Raw genomic sequence first — 12,486 nt, 5'->3', positions numbered from 1 at the left:
CTACAGCCAGAGAGGTCTATAACTATGTGTTAATAGACCTCTCTGCATTGGATCATACCTGTTATTAACCTCTGTCTCTCTTCCACAGCATGTCTTTGTCCTGTCTTCCTTCTCTCACCCCAACCGGTCGCAGCAGATGTCCCCGCCCCTCCCTGAGCCTGGTTCTGTCGGAGGTTTCTTCCTGTTAAAAGGGAGTTTTTCCTTCCCACTGTCGCCAAAGTGCTTGCTCATAGGGGTCATATGATTGTTGGGTTTTTCTCTGTATGTGTTATTGTAGGGTCCACCTTACAATATAAAGCGCCTTGAGGCAATTGCTGTTGTGATTTAGTGCTGTGTAAATAAAATTGAATTGAATTCAATTGAATACTCTTTAAAAAAACCTTCCAGGAGAGACACTGACTCATGCACCTTGAAGCCAGGAGAACACCCTTAGGTTCAAGAATAGCCTCAGAGGCTGAGACGCAATTGTCTTATTTATGGTCAGAATAAATCAGTCATCAGTCGTAAGCTGGTATTCCCTCAGATAGGCAGGCTTTTCCTTAGAGTGGATGGTGCTTGCAGAGGAAATAGGAACAGGAGGGTTGAATAAACTTCCCATGCTGTGACAGGATGCAGAAACAAAATGTGACTGCATTACATATATGTGCTATGTTGTTGGTTGAGCTGCTTGGTTTCTAGGTGGAGTATCAGTCACAGGGATTAGAATGATGCCCCCACTGAAGCGATGCAGAGTGATTTAGCTGATGCAAATATGGATGATATATATATCAGTGCAGGACAGTTTAGAGTTATGAGGAAATCAATGTGGAAACATGAGCTCTGACTTATCGTTCTGACAGCAGGAGGAGTATATGACACATTATAAAACTATGTGCAATCCACAGAGGTTGTAAGCATAATGCTATTTCAGCGGCTCCTTATTTCCTCCTGTGAAAGGGGTGTGGTGGGATGGGTGGAGGGGACGTGACCAAACTTCTTTGTTCACACCATAGGAAAAAAAATTAAAACCTGTGGAGTATTTTCATTGAAGTTCTGGACATTTAATTCACAGATGCTGACCTTTGCCAGCAGTGGGCAGCAGGCATTTAGTCCAACAAGAGGTAGACGCTTGGAAAAACCAGGGAACTCAGCCCTGTTGATAGCTGATATGGCCCGAAACCTGTTTTGTTTTGTCTCAATCAAAGGGAGCTCTTGGCTTTGATTTTGTTTTCTCAGTCTGACCATTTCAGTTTGTCCTTGTTGACCAATGTCCTGCTCACAGGTCGGTGTTTTCCATATTCTATGTAATTCCCATATATTAAATCCCATATAATTACAATCACGATACAGCTCCATCTCAATATATCTCCCATAATAATGGTGTTATCAGGATGATTCTGTGATGCACTGGAAGAAAATCATAGACAGATCATGATAACCAATTGGTTATGATACAACAAATCATTTTTAAGTATTTTGTGGATATTTTGGTGACTCCATTTACATGTAGGGGATTTTCACATACTTCTCTGAAGAGGTATGTGCCATCGTGCCTAGACCTCTTGCCCCTCCTTTGCCCCCCATGTAAAGTCTCTTAGATCCGCCACTGCACTACACAGTATTGAGTCAATACTTTAGCTCCACCTTTACCAGCTGCAACATTAAAGGGAAGGTCATCAGTGTATCCAGGGTCTAATAAATAAAACTTTGATTCCCTCATTGCAAAAGTTCAGGACATTTCTGTCTGAAATTGTTAGAGATTAGCATTCATGCACTTCTAGATGCATCCATCCAGTAATATAAGAAACTGTACTGCTGAATGGTGTGTGGTACTAAAGTTTTCATTAAGTGAGCACTTCTTCCATTGCTGCTCTGCCCAGTAGTCTATTTAAAACTAGCGAGAGCAGTTTGGCCTTAACTGCACCGTTAAGGCCTTGTTTGTTTCCTGATGGCAGCGACAGACTTTCTGCTCCCCACTGCCGGTCAAATGTCCAGGTCAGCTTCTTCATCCTGTCGGAGGAGTGCAGGAAAACAAGCCATAATGTGATGGAATATTACAAAGTGTGTGGGAAAGCAATATGCAGTCAACTTAATATTCATCATGGTGCTGCTTTCTAGCCTCTACTCTTGTGTTGTTTTATAGCAGGCGACCTGTTACACTTATAATTATTGTATCCTCAGACAGATCCATTATATAAACAGCGTTGATGCTGTCTCTCTTGATGACCTCATCAATCTCGCTAAACAGACATCACAGTGGTCTCCAGTACCCCCACTGTATAAAAGAACAAGTCCTTAAACCACAGCATACTTTCTGTCCAATGAAGACCTCCGGTTAAACTTTCCCTGTCTTTAGAGACACTGAGAGAAATAAAATCATCACACGGCCCGTTGAAACCATCTGCTTCAACACGACGCAGCTCAGAACCGGTGAGGCTAACCCATAAACAGCATCCGGGCTGATCCAAGTCTGGACAGACAACTGTGTGGAACAGTTTCCAGTTTTTGTAGACAGACAATGTGTTCCATTAATACCCCAACCCTTCCTCACCAGAATCTAAACTCAGTGTGACCCTACCATAACTGTATGTAACGGTGTACACCTACCCACAGACGCCTTGATATCATAACTTAAATTCAGTCTCCACAGTCTCTAGACTACCTGCAGTCTACCTAGAGCTTCGGAGGCGCATGTGAAGTTAGGGAAGCCCAACATGGTTGGATACGATGTGTATTTGAGGTTTGATGTGTCGGTATTTCAGGAAAATAGTAAATAGTAAAAAAAATAGTAAAAAAACTCACAGACAGGTATGTGTCAGGTAAACCTGTGCTCATCCCGTAAATCCTGCTCACTAGGAGGAGTCGTTACCTCCCAGAAGGTGGTAGCACATGAGAACTAGAAAAGTGCCTGGTACTTCTTCTTCTTCTTGTGCTTAGCAGGCGACCAGCAGCGGTGGTCTGCCGCGCAACCAGTACGCTGCTGTAGGTGCCGCAGGTTCTCTTGCTTGACCAATGATTATCTTCCACGCTTTTCGATCTAAGGCGATGGTTCTTGCCTGCTTGAGGTCAAGTCGAAGGGCCTTCAAATCATCCTGGATTTGTTTCATCCATGTCTTCTTTGATGCATTTCGATGCACCCTCCAATTGGTGGGGCGGGTCAACCAGAGTAGGCCATGGGGGTAGTGGCTCGGGTCCATTCGACAAATGTGGCCAAACCAACGGCGCTGGATTAGGTCGCCGATCGTCGGTTGGCTGCCGCAGCTGGTGAGGATGGTGTCATTCGAATGACGGTCGCGAAGGGAAACGCCGAGAATGCATCTAAGGCAACGCATTTGGAAAACTTCGAGCTTGCTCAGGTCGTGTTTGAGCATTGTCCACGTCTCCGTGCCGTAAAGTAGAATGGGCAGACTCAGGGTTTGGTAAAGGCGGATCTTTGTCGCCAATGAGATGTTGTACTTCTTCCAGACGCACCAGCGCAGGGAAGCAAATGCTGCCGCCGCCTGCCCAATTCTGGAGCGTATCTCCACTGATGATGCCACTTTCTACTCCAAACTGTACGGCCTCAAGGTTAACGCCGAGAAGACCAAAGTCCTGACCACCGACGGCTCACCAATGATCGTCCACCTCGACGGTGTGCAGATCAAACAAGTGCCTGGTACAGAGGGTCATACATAGGTACAGGCACTAATGGGTACGAGCATGCCTGAGAGGGTGAGAGGGTGATGGGGGCGAGGGCTGGGGTGAAAAAAACAGTCCCTGGATACTACGAGCTCAGTGTCTGTGCAGTTTTTCCTTTTAAGGGAATAGTGTTGTATTTTGCAAATGAACAGTATGTAGGAGAAGGTAATGAATCACAGGAACTGATTTGCAAACAACTGGACATGAAAAACTTAAACTAATAATCCAGTTTAATATTACAGTGTATTTCCAACTAACTAGGCTAGTTAGTTAAAGAAACATTAGTTAGTTATTTCTAAATATGTAATGTATTTTGGAGAAATGGAAAAGTGAGGTTAGGGGTCAAATATGCTCATGATATTTGGATGCAAACTATAATGTGATATTTAAGATCCACATACATCATTCCCCCTTACGTCTGCGTGCTGTCAATGCAAATAACGGCAACAAGAAACATAGTTTTAAATAGCTCGACCAAGATATTATATTATCTTAAGGTCAAAGTGACAATACCTAAGGTATTAGGATTAATCTGCTGACACTGAATGAGAGGTCACAGGTCAAATATGATATTTTAAATCTTGATTCAGTGCTTTCTATGTTGACACACCACACGTGTAAAGCACCAGTCAATCATCAAACCGGCCTTAAAGACCTCAAGTGGGTATGAAGTAAATCTTAATGGATTTTATCAAAACTCATTCTTTGAGTTCTTCTGGAATTCGGGTGTGAAATTTATGGTTTTCGGGGTTGTTATGGTTAAATCGGTTTCCCTGGGTCTTTCCCGTGTTGTAGTTGTGCGTCTTATTTTGAAAGAAATATTTACGTGTTACCATAGCGACCAGAGAGCATTAAGGGGCAGAGAGGAGGATGTTACTGTCAGTGTTGTTGGTGCATTTCAGGAGGACGCTGCTAATAAAGTTGCACAGTGAATTCGTGTTTATCATTATATTAACAAAATACCACAGTTTTTGTCTTGGTCGTATCATTTTACTAGATATGACTGCTGCATTTGACACAGTGGATCACGACCTGCTGATCTCTCGTTTACAGTATTGTGTGGGCATTTCTGGCTTTGCACTCCTGTGGATAAAATCATATTTGTCAAACAGGAGCTTCTGTGTTAAGCTGGGCTCGTCAACGTCCTCTGTGGCCCCTCTGCCATGGGGTGTCCCACAGGGATCTATTCTTGGGCCATTACTGTTTTCATCTCCTGCCACTGGGTGCGATCTTTCGTAAACATAAAGTTTCATTTCATCTATATGCTGATGATTGCCAGCTTTATTTTCCTTTCAGTCGTTCTGATAGCTCCCAAATTAGACTCCTGCTTGATTGCCTTAGTGATGTTAAGTCATGGATGGCTCAAAACTTTAAATTTTAATGAACGTAAAACGGAAGCAATTCTGTTCGGCCCGAATCGTTCCTCTGATATCCCTGATGATGACCTTGCTGCTCTGACCCCTCACCTGAAGAGCTCGATTACCAATCTTGGGTTAAAAATCAACTCTGCACTTACCTTTGATGGCCACGTGAATGCGGTGGTGAAATCATCATTCTATCAACTCAGGCGTCTGTCAAAGGTTAAACCTTTTCTTTCAAGGCGTGACTTAGAGACTGGTATCCACGCTTTTATAACCTCACGCTTGGATTATTGTAACTCCCTTTTAATAGGGGTTGGACTGGGCACTCTGACACGCCTGCAACTAGTCCAGAATGCTGCGGCACGGTTTTTATCTGGTAGAAGGACATTTGAGCACATTACTCCGGTCTTGGCCTCCCTGCACTGGCTTCCAATTGAATTTAGGATTCATTTTAAAGTTCTTTTATTGGTTTTTAAATCTTTAAATGGTCTGGCACCTGCGTATCTGTCTGATTTGCTGAAGCCCTCTGTCCCCACTCGTTCACTCCGGTCAGCTGAGCAGCTGTGGCTCTCAGTCCCCAAATCACGGTTGAAACTGAGAGGAGACCGAGCGTTCTCCATCGTGGCTCCTGAGCTTTGGAAGAATCTTCCTTTTCACATTAGGCGATCGACATCAGTGATGGTTTTTAAATCCAGATTGAAAACGCATTTTTATTCACTGGGTTTTGATTCAGTGGTTGACTGACTTGTATTTTATTGTTTTCGCTATGATATTATTTTATCATATTTATTATTCTTATGGTATCTATTATGTTTCTGTTGTTCAGCACTTTGGTCAGCCTTGTGTGTTTTTAAAGTGTTATATAAATAAACGATGATGATGATGATTTTATTTTGTTGCATTTATCCGCCACACCTTCAAATGAAAATATTGTCTGATATTAAACCGTCCGTGGGGCAAAAATGTTTGGGGACCACTGCTTTAGACCCATACTTTCAGAAATTGCAAGGTATTTCTTACAGATATTTCTTAAGATATTTCTTACATGCATTTATAAATGACTGCTTAGTTTATGAGAAGCTTAACAGTGCCGTCCTCCAAGCCTATGAACTTGTACCTGAAGCCTATAGGCAGCATTTTAGAGGTTTGGAGTTGGCGCAGGGTCAGTCCTACCTTGACTTTGCTAGGGAGAAGGCAAAGCTTTTTGATAGGTGGTGTTCTGCAAGCCAGGTTAACAATATGGGGTCGTTACGTGAGCTTGTGCGGTTGGAGGATTTCAAGAACGCGGTGCCTGAGTGTATTGCTCTTTATTTAAGTGAACAAAGGGCTATCACTTTACAGCAGGCTGCCACGCTGGCAGATGAGTTTACCCTAACTCATAAAACAAATGCTGTAGAATGTGACATCCTTTCTCACCATAATACATCTTGGAGAGGTAAGAGTGGGCCAGCTAACAAGGCTGAAAAAGTTGTGGTTTCAAGACCCAAAAGGAAGCTTTGTTTCTTCTGCCACAAACCTGGACACCTTGTTGCTAACTGTTTGAAGCTGAAACTCAAACAGAAAGCGCACTCAAAGCAAAAAGGGCCTGCTTTGAGAAAAGTCAGTCGTGGTTCTCAAACTGACAAGGTTGTCAGGCCCAGCAAAGGACCACACTTGGGCATAGTTGTTTAAGGGGCTCCTGTGGTCAGTGTAAGGGGTCAACTAACCCTGAGCTGCCGCTGGTTGACCATTTCTCAGGTCATTTCTCAGGTCCTATTTATTTATACGGAATAAATAAAGGTTTACAGTCCTAACAATATATGTAAATATATGTAAAGCAGCTCATAATAAGAGTGCAATCATTTCAGTGTGATGCAAAAATTAAAAATGTTCAGATAAAGTAGCTAAGAACCTAACCAGTTTCTAAATGAAATGAGCAAGAGGTCATAAAACCTACTTTTTGTCTCCGACTTTGGATCAGAGTACACACTAAAAGTGCAGGACAAAAAACTTAAAGTTTTTTGTCCTGCACTTTTATCACACCTGAGTGGTCGTGGATGTCAACTTTATTAATGAGACTTGACTCAAACCCTGTGTCTGCCTTCAAAGCTCATCTTCTTGTCCAGTGATCACACACACTACAGCGGCTGCCCTCATCTTAACATCAGCACACTGCTTCCCAGACTTTCATCCCCAACTCAGTAGGTGTGAGTGGGCAGCGGGTGGCTGCTCGCTCATATCGCAGAGGAAAAGGAAACTGTTTCCATGTCCGGGATGAAGATGAAAGGAAGGAGTGCTGAGGTTAGTTCACCCACACCTACATGCATGTAATCTTATCTAAACATAAGGACATAGTCACTTACTGTGTGTGTGTGAGAGACAGTGAATGTGTATATTTGTGTACACACACATGCCACTTTCATTTATCTGTCGTCCTGTTCCAGCCACACCCAGAGCTTAGTCAGTACCCCGAGGAACTGACTAAGCTCTGTTATGTGATGGTCTGCCCCGCGGAGCACACATGCAGATATGGTGCCCATGACCACCCAGAGGACTTTTCCTGTTCTCCAGAGAGTGGCTAGACTTTCTGTAAACACCACACACACATTGAGAGGACAAATTGATCCTTTATAATCAAAAACTGAAATATTTTAGCATACATCTGCTGTTTACGTAGAAGTAAATTCTGTCTGTCAGGAACTGGGTGGAGAGGAGGACAGAAGAAGTCATTCAGTGTCAGCAGAGTCTCGATCAAAGCGTGCCGTTAGGCTGATGTTCACCTGCTTGCATTTTTTCTTGGCTACACCAGAGTAGTTCACATTTATTTCTCTCTTTTATTTCTTTCGTCACATTTATTTAACCGTATTTATCTCTTATTGGACAGTTTCTCCTGTGTGAAAAAAAGCTTTTGGGTTTCCTCCATATTTGTATATCTCAGCCTGATCGTTTTTGCTCACAACACCTCAAAAGTAAAAACTGTTTTTTCATGAATATTTTGCTATAATAATTTAGCAGCAGTGACTGCATTTTAAAAATGCCCTTTAAGTAAGTAAGTAGGTAAAGCTGATTTATGTAGCTCTTTTCACAGACACAAAGCCAGGAAAGTAAAAACGAATAATTACAAAAGATATAAAACAAAAATAAACCACAATTGTTGCAATACAAAACCTCGTTAAAACAGAATAAAGAGTAGATAACATAAAAATACATAAATAAAGAAGGTCAACAGAAGACCTGGTTGAGCACAAACGTTTTGAACTGCTTTTTGAAGGCGTCGACTGAAAGGAAAACTATTCCAAAACACTGGTGCCACAGACTGAAAGGCTTCGATCTTGTCCAAAGGACAAATAAGACATCATGAGCCTGTGAAGGAAGACTGCAGGCAGCTGTGTATTTAACAAGAAGTTGAGATGTATGTTCTGGATCTTGAAAATCCAGTGAACTAGTAGACTGGTTTGTCAGGGAGTCAGCATGTTAGCCAGATTACTGTATGTAAAGATTTTGTTGAGAAAAATGAATGCAGGCTTTAAAGCACTTTGAGTGCTCAGGTACAAAAGCACTATACACAAAGCAGCCGGCTTACCCTTTACTCAGAGCATCAGTAAAGCTCTGTGGCAAACTATGGCCAGTTGTGGGCATCTGGCTGCACAGGAAAGACAACAGACTTTTCATCTGTTTTCTCCTGAACTAAAGCAACATTTGGACCTCTGTATTGTGTATTTTTCAGTGTGGAACTGTTTGTTTACCATATGCATTTAAATAATGAGCCCCAGGTATGCTTGTGCACAATCTGACACATTCCTGCCATATAGTTAGGGCTGGACCAGGTGACCCTGAATCCTCCCTTAGTTATGCTGCAATAGGCTGCTGGGGATTCCCATGATGCACTGGGTGTTTCTTCTTCACTCACTATGTGTTAACAGACCTCTCTGCATTGAATCATATCTGTTATTAATCTCTGTCTCTCTTCCACGGCATGTCTTTATCCTGTCTTCCTCCCCTCCCTTAACCGGTCACAGCAGATGGCCCCGCCCCTCCCTGAGCCTGGTTCTGCCGGAGGTTTCTTCCTGTTAAAACGGAGTTTTTCCTTCCCACTGTCGCCAAAGTGCTGCTCATAGGGGGTCATATGATTGTTGGGTTTTTCTCTGTAACTATTATTCTAGGCTCTACCTTACAATATAAAGCACCTTGAGGCGACTGTGTTGTGATTTGGCGCTGTGTAAATAAAATTGAATTGAATTGAACGGATATGCGTAATGCGTTTTGCTGGGTAACAGTAACCACAAACAAAAACTGTGTTTGGTCAAAAGCTGCACTTTGACATTTTGGTTAAAATCAATTGTTGTGTTTCAAAAACTGGAAATCTCCTTGAACATCACTGCTGCCCTCACAGGAAATGACTTCTTTAAAAAAAGAGGAAAACCCATTTCCACTGCTGTCACAGTCTGAGGTATGTTGTTGGCATTATTGTGACATAATATGACAAATAATGAGTCTTTTTTTCACCTCTTGTGCGCTGCTGTGACAACAAATACAAACACATTTTTTTAAATAAGATGAGACAGACCAGAAAACCACAAAGTGGGAAACAGCCCACTTACAAATATTGGGAAAAAAATGATTTAACATCCCCAGCGGTAGACTACATCATGAAAATGTTCACACAAAGCAGCAGAACATGGTGATCCTGTCCTGAGCTTCAAGCATTTGGACCAAATTTCAAACCAGCCAGTCTCAGCTGGTAGGGATGCGTCTTGCTTTGCTCCTCGAGCCCTCACTGACCTGTGAGAAACTTGCAGAGAGGATATTGTGTTTCACCATCTGAGCTACACAGATAAATATGCGCAGCATAAATCATGTCCTGTGCTGCAGTGCAAGGAGGGGAAAGGTAGATCCACTGCCTCAATGGTAGGAAATGGCCCAGCACTCTTGGATGATCTCACCTGCTTTCAGGTTAAACAAGCAAAAAAATATTTCAGCATCATCATCATGGACATCATCTTTGTTTTAATTCCAGATTTTTTCCCTTTTTGTTGGAGAAAGCCTCTGGTTCTTGTAATACTGACTCTACCAAAAGTTATTGTTTGACAGTTACATATTGTATCTAGCTTGAGATTTCCTGAATTAATCACGCTGGAGATTTTTGTGATGAGCTTTAGAGAAAGTCCATCAGAACTGGACAGGAATACCTTTTATGAAAATGATCTTCGCATCTTCCAGTGTAGCTCAGATCAGCTTTACTACCTCACACAAGTCTCATATTGTTTTACACCAGACTAAAACAGTAATTCCCAGAACCTTGTATACACACATGCTGCCTAACGAATAGTGGCATTGTAAAGCGCTTTGGGTGCCTTGAAAAGCGCATTTGTCGCCACACCTTAGTCGTGTTGCTGTGACGTCGTTGTATCCAAATATGGCAGTTTAAGCATCCTTCCCCTGAATTCGGACACAGCCACAGACTGGTTCGTGAGCAGTCATGCTGTAGACTGACTGACTGACTGGTGACCAGTTCAAACCAAGAACTGCGAAAGTCAGCTGATTCAGTGCATCTCTAATTTAAATTCATTTCCAGTAATAATATCAAACAATGAATAGACTTGAGGTGAACAGAGACACACCTTTACTTAATTTTGCACTCTTTTTTTAAAGATGAATTTTTCCACCACTAAATTAAGGTGCAAAATTCTCACAACAGGTCATTAGGTGCAAACCACAAGACCAGAAATAAAAATAAGTTGTTAAAACAGACTTTCACTAGCTGGGCCCACGTCCTCATTTTAGGTTTGACAGTGTTTTAATAGGTAAAGGTGAATGCTGGGACATGAATTGAGCTGCAGTTTGGGGAAGGCCTCGAAGGGGACTGGCAACGGCTCCCGGGCCTGGCAGATCCCCGTGGACTAAATAGAAATGAAGAAGTTAAAGAATTGAGAACAAGGAGGGAGGGACGGTGGGGCACGTAAACGAGAATGAACAGTTGCAGAACTGGGGGAACCTATACAGATGACAACCGGAAGGAGCGTGTTTGGAGGCGTGGTCCCGCTCCTGAAATTCCGATACATTATCTCCAAATAAACTGTATTTAAGGGCTGGAAGTAGCCCCTGTGACCCACTGCTGTCTTGGAGCCTCAGGCTGAGAGAGCTGAGCAAGGGTACGTACGCAGTAGACCTACATGGGGTGTGTAGGTCTGCTACCTTGCTTCATCGTGTCTTTTGACTCTAATAGGAACCACATGTCATAAAGAGAACATCGTGTTATATTCAATAAGACCAGAGCCACAGATTGAAATAATAAACTCATCAGGAACTTCATTACTCAGCTCATAGATCGGGCGGCTGAGGGGTCATTTTTCCAGAGAGATCTATACGATCTGACATTTTTTTCAACTAAAGGAGTCACCCTCCTGCTGTACATTACAGATCTAAGGCACTTCAGCACTGGGCCCACTTTTAAAATCTGGAAGCTACATCCATGTGTTATATCTATGAAAAAACCTTTCACATGCTGGAGGGTCGACAGTGAGTTCTCTGTGTTTTTGTCCCTGGTAGAAACTGCTTATATAGCACACAGTCCTTTGGCCCATTGTCAGCACAAGAATAATGATGAATCCTCAATACCCCCTTTTCTTTTTCCAAACTAAGATTCAAAAATGGAGTTTTCTGTAATGTTTACTGGACAGTGAAACTGTGTGCAGCACCATCTTCCTACGACAGCTGACAGAAAATATGAGAACGCAGCTTTTAGAAATAAACTAGCCATTGAGCCGCTGTTGTTGCTACTTTACTGTTATCCTAAAACAGCATAGTCTCAAAGCATAGTCTCTCTTTTGTGGAAACCAGCAACTGCTCTCTATTTTCCTCAGTTGATTGGCTTTAAAAGGGCTCTCACTTGTATGAAGCCTTGTTATTGTGTCTTTTTGAGGAAAGCAGGGGAAGTGTTAAATAGAGCAATATGTTCTCGCAGAGACACCAAAGCTGCTGTCCAGGTCCCATCATCACCTCCTTCCAGCAGGAAATCAAGCAAGACATTACATTTTATCATCTGTTTTCATTTATGGGATGGGAAACAGTAGAGCGGTGTGTTCAGACACAATGCTGATTTATTGGCACACATCACTTGTCACTATTTCCTGCTATTGTGTTTTGTGTCAGAAAGAAGCAAAGTAAAAATGGGATTAAACACATGCTCTGTCCAAGATAAAGAAAGATGCACTGTAAATTCTTCCTCTTCTTATATGATTACAGAAACATATCAGTGTTCAAGATAAAGAGTCATCAAGCATGCATTGCTCAAGAGTTGCATGTGATGCAAGCAGCAGTTGCTATAGGGAAAAATATATACAGTGGGGCAAAAAAGTATTTAGTCAGCCACCGATTGTGCAAGTTCCCCCGCTTAAAATGATGACAGAGGTCAGTAATTTGCACCAGAGGTACACTTCAACTGTGAGAGACAGAATGTGAAAAAAAAATCCATGAATTCACATGGTAG

Source organism: Pundamilia nyererei, unplaced genomic scaffold (assembly GCF_000239375.1).
Source record: "Pundamilia nyererei isolate P.nyererei 1_Seehausen unplaced genomic scaffold, PunNye1.0 scaffold00013, whole genome shotgun sequence".
In the NCBI taxonomy this organism is placed as follows: Eukaryota; Metazoa; Chordata; class Actinopteri; order Cichliformes; family Cichlidae; genus Pundamilia; species Pundamilia nyererei.
Note: the sequence above shows the minus strand (reverse complement) of the source record.